Below are 5,227 nucleotides of genomic sequence, written 5' to 3'. Positions count from 1 at the left end.
TTGAAAACTGGATTGTAGTGCAGAAGTCTGCAGAAGCAGCACTATTATATATATATAGCACTGATGCGTTTTGAAAAAAAAATCATGTTTTCCCATGACAGTGTTCCTTTAAAGACCTAATTTAATCGATTCTACTAAATGGACAGAACACACTTTGTCAGAGCTGTCGGGCAGTTGTAGGCATAAATTGAGAATAATCTGCATTTTGGTGTGTTGTATTATTTCAGAATCTTCAGAGAACCATTAAGTTAGAAGATTCACTATTCTGCTAATATATATTACTGCTTACTTTTTACCATTATGTTTATACTGAGTTCATTTTACATATATTTGTTGTGTGTGTATTTGCTGCAGGACTCGTGATTTATGGCATTAGAATTAAAACGAGCATTAGAGCCCCCATTTTATTTGAATCTTACCAGGATAACATTTGTATGCAAATCTCTTTATTTCCGATTATAAACTCATTGCAAATGTTGACAAATAGATATTATTTACAACATAATAAAAAAAAAAATGATAAATATATTTTTCCTTTTCTTTTTTAAAAAAAATAATAAATATGATATAAATAGAGGAATACACGTTAGAAGAAGCACACTTTAAGGTTAAAGATCAAGGTATGAATTAGTATCAGGTTATAGTATCAGTATCTGATAAAATTTCCCTGTTCTCTACATTTCCTGTTTGTGCCTGATTTTTAACTCCTTGATTGCCAGGAAGGAGCTGTCAGTGTAACTGTGAGGTAGGACACACATTTTTAGGAATGAGCCTTTGCTGCTAGGAAGTACTGCAATGCGCGCCTAGCCCTGCACCATGTATGTGTATAAATTGGATTATTATAGACAGAGCTGTATATTCCATATCTACTGATACAATGGAGTTTATAAACTATATATCTCTGGATTTTACGTAGAGTAGTATATATCTGTTAGAGGAGCATGTATCTTTGGTTTTCATAGAGAAGAGTATATCTTCTATTAATGAGTGGAGGTGTCTGTACTATTATTCACTTATTACTGTGTGTCCACGCTACATTCAGATAAGAATTTATCTACAACAAGTGCTTGTGTATTATATGTAAAGTGGTAAATGAAACCGTGGGCTATACCAGGTCCGGACTGAGAATTAAAATAGGCCCTGGCATTTCAGGTACACAGAGGCCCAATCATCCACATAGAGGCCCAAACAGCCCCCGCCAGCCCACTAAATACTGACTTTCTATGGGACCTTATAGCAGCCCCTCTGGCATTTGCCAGAACCCACCGATTGCCAGTCCGGGCCTGGGCTATACTGAGCAGAGGCTCAGGTCATTTAGGCTACACATTCCAGTACTTCCTTCTGCAATGGGATAGGAATTCTGGGGTTGGGTGGAGTTTCCAGGGCACATCTACAGGACCAGACCAAGTGACATTTCCGTATGTTTGGAACCAGCCGAGACACAGGGTGAAACTGGAGGCCTGCACATTGTACCTTGTTCTGCTACATAATTCAGGGCACTTGCACATTCAAAAGACGAAGGCCCTTGAACAATATTCATAATAACTATAATAAATATCTTTCAGTTCTGAGACACAGGGACGCCCCTTCTGCAGGGGTTTCATGCATATTCTAGAAAAGAAGTTAAGGGAAAACTATAGCTTAGGCACATGATGCTCCTATGTGAAAAAGCATTATATATAAAAATATGTGTATATATTGGTGTTTTTGTAGAATATAGCAAATATTATTAAAAAAAAAAGAAGAATCTATGTGAAACCTTTAACATGTTGAGCAGGAACAGTTTTCTTTTGCACTAGCAAATTTATGATTTATGCCCGTGTTTTACACTATAATTGTAGTAGGAGGTGAAGAGCCACTTCCATAAATGCATGTAGCAAAATACTTATTCATATAGAAGCAGCTGGTGTTTGGGCTATAGTTTTCCTTCAATCACACGCAAAGACACATTGACTACAGAGACAGAAATAAGTTCTCTCTGAAGTATTGGCAAGAAGGTGCTATGCTGGTTTCTCTTATCCTGAGAACATCTCAAGGTAAATCTGGGAAGTTCCCTGAAGTCTCTAACTTGTCTGCCAGAGACATAAGTCTCAGAGTACCTTGTTGCTATCTAAGGACATGATTGTGTTAGTGCGATTTAATAAGAAAACTGTATCCCCCCCAACTGCTGCTAGGTTAGGATATTTCCCTGTTTCAATCTGACACGGACAACCTGTTGAAGATTGGTAGTCTCTTATTAGGTGGAGGTGGTGACTGATAAGACTGCTCAAAGACTGGAGATTCAGATCCACTGCTGTAGCATTCTGTTTCTGGCAGGGAGCTGCATGATGGTGAGCGCAGGAGCATTTGGGTAGACAAAAGATCTTGGTTGATTGTTCCTGCTCTGGAGCAGCGACATGAGCAACAGTGTGAGTAAGAATCAGCTGATCTCAGTGAAGACACATGGCTTCGTGCCTCGGTGGGGATTGGAGAAAAGATCAGGTCAGATGATGGTGGAGGGGAAACTGAAGGTGCTCTGGAGAAGGCAGCAGGATCTGATAATCCAGGTGGGGGTGGAGAACTTCTCCTGGTTGGCACACCAGAATAGCTGATGCTTTGACGCAACATGTGCTGGGAGGTTCCTTGCTCTCTGGGGTGGTGGATGAAGTTGCAACGTGGTCCATATGGACACTCTCCATACAGGTAGAACTTGTGGCATAGCTCGGTCTTATATTTTGGGTGACGGTTTTGCTCTCGAAGCTCTATCTTGCCATGGGCAAACTGGCACTTGGCTCCGTATTTGCAGGTGCCTGTTTCAGAGTATGTACGACACAGTTCTGTTTTGTAGCGAGGAGAGAGGGTAGGTAATGCAGGAAGAGCAGCCTTGAGGGGTGGAAAACCAGGTGGGGGAGCAGGAAATGCCAACCGTGGTCCCTCTGTCAGGCTTATGGAACGGTCACTTCTGAATGGGGTTCGTGGAAGGTCAAAGTTCCAGGAATCACTTGAGGGCTTGAACAGATCATCAATGTCAGGGGTACAGGAATGTCTTCGTTGAGCACTAAGTAATTTCCCTTCTCTAGGGGAATCAAGATCTTCTGAAAGATCCAGGTTGCGCAAGTTCTAAGGGATAACATTAGGTCAGAGTTAGAGGGACAGAGGGTAGAAACCTTGGAGAAAACATTCAATAACAAAGGGTCTGCATGCTTCTTTATCAGTAAAGTACTTTTTTTATATAATGTTCTGTGCAAATGGTGCTTCAAAAGTCAGAAAGCACAAGATTGAAGTATCAGGTTAATATGGTATGTAGACAACAAATAAATTAAAAACAGTGCTACAGACAAAAACAAAGGGAAGGAGAGGGGAAGGCAACTGACAGATAAACACGTTGTATAGAAGTTCTAATTTAGTTTGAAAGGGCATACAGAATTGTAGATAGAATATAACACTGATACATAGATACATAGGAATATAGACACGGGATAGGGGTACGTGGCGAATAAAAGGATGATGACAAAATATAGAAATACACTGACAGTTGAATCATTATACAATAAAATGAAGGATGGGGTAAGGAGGATTGGGTGATTACATTAGAGAGGGTGGTGTTCAGCAGGACTAAGGGAGAAGGACAGAGTGTTGGACAAACAAGCATAAGAAAAGGATAGGGGTAACATACAAGTGAAGTAGGAAATAACAGACACAGAGTTGACTAAGGCAAAATAATAGGCACACCGAACCTGTACAATGAGGGGCAGAATTAGAAGGGCTACAGAAGCTGTGCGTACTATTGAAGTAAGGCAATAGGGCCAGAGGAGATAAATACAGGGTAATGAAGATTTAGGAAGAGTTATACATTATAACTTGCAAAAGAAAAGAAGGAGACCGATAAACAAGAGGCCAATTAGACAGAAAGAACTAAAGAGGGAAAATTGCATATCATGCAGAGAAGCACACGGAGACACACAAGACAAAGATGTGTATAACAGAAGTTAAGGAACAGGGAGTGAAGGCAAAAGTGAGAAGGGCAGATAGACATAGATACAAAGAAACATTTTAGAGACAATTATGGGAGTGAATTAGTAACCGGAAGACTAAAAAGGGTGTAAGACTTAATGCTAGAGGAGCTGACAATTTCGTCAGATAGAGATGGGAGAATGGAGATAATCCGGTTCAGCAGGGAGAGGTTGTTTCAGCTCTGATGATGCAAAGCAGCTCCCAGAAATAATTTTCCTAACAACTGAAGCTGAATATGTGAGTCTGTTCCTTGCCAAACAGCCAGTCATACAGGAAACACCTGCACTGCTGCCTCTACCCTGAAACTAAACTGTAAAAGGAAACATACAAAATAAAAAATAAAAAAGATTCTAGCCAGCAACTAAAGAAGAGGTCTCTGGGGCAATTGTCCCATAATAACCAAGCCTCAATCACTACCTGACAAAATGATGTTTATTCTGCATGAAAACAAAGGTGCCGTATTTTATCTCTGTGTCTACATCTGGTAAAATCATGTTAGTAAGACGAGCAGGGGCAGATTTGTTTTACTTTACACGATATTAAAAGTCTTACATAATAATATGTCAGCATTATACAGATCATGATGAAATCCCTTCATTATACCATTCTCTCTCTCTTCTACTGACGTAAAAACCCGCCTTCTGTTCTTCTCTGGAAATGATATTTTTAATTCAGCCCAAGATAGCTTGATATATTATTTTTCACATACTTCTAAGTCAACTCTTTCAACCCATCAATCTTCTATTGTGTAATTCTTCTCTTAACTAGCTTCTAACAATCATCCACATAAAGCCACCTGTTAGCAGACTTCTCTATTAAAAGAGGCAAGAAAAGCTGATCAAGCGGAAAACTACAGAAACCTTCAGGAGGAGCCGTACCTGATAGAGAGTGTGAATATCCAGGATAGAGGACATATTGATCCAGCTGAGCAGCTCTTGTCACACAGTAAATCCCTTGTACTGCTGCTGACTGGTCACCATATATATGCTCAAGTCCCCTCCCTGCTCCCCCCTCCTCTACAAACTTATGAGGTCATTGAAAAAGGGTGAAGTCCAAAGGGGGTGGGGAGTGTTAGCTAATCTCGCCCAGCTAGGAAAACAAGTTCCTTCCAAGCCAGCAGGGAGGGGAGACAGAAACAGAGCAAAACATTTCAGGCATTGACGGCAGGGAGCGAGAGAAAGAAACCACAGGAAGATGATGAAACAAGGGGAGGAGCGCTAAAGAAGACTGAGAG

General features: G+C 40.5%; 1 long non-coding RNA gene across 1 annotated transcript; it reads right to left on the bottom strand.

Moving 5' to 3' along the window:
* Positions 1-429: 429 nt before the first annotated feature.
* On the bottom strand, positions 430-5,024 carry zfp36.S. The gene is made up of 2 exons (XR_001932975.2): positions 4,872-5,024; positions 430-3,099 (listed from the first exon to the last, which is right to left on the bottom strand). It is a non-coding gene; the product is annotated as a ZFP36 ring finger protein S homeolog (long non-coding RNA).
* Positions 5,025-5,227: the final 203 nt, after the last annotated feature.

Source organism: Xenopus laevis, chromosome 8S, assembly GCF_017654675.1.
Source record: "Xenopus laevis strain J_2021 chromosome 8S, Xenopus_laevis_v10.1, whole genome shotgun sequence".
Taxonomy (NCBI): domain Eukaryota; kingdom Metazoa; phylum Chordata; class Amphibia; order Anura; family Pipidae; genus Xenopus; species Xenopus laevis.
The sequence above is the reverse complement of the archived record's forward strand: the minus strand, read 5'-3'. Positions and strand labels throughout refer to the sequence as shown.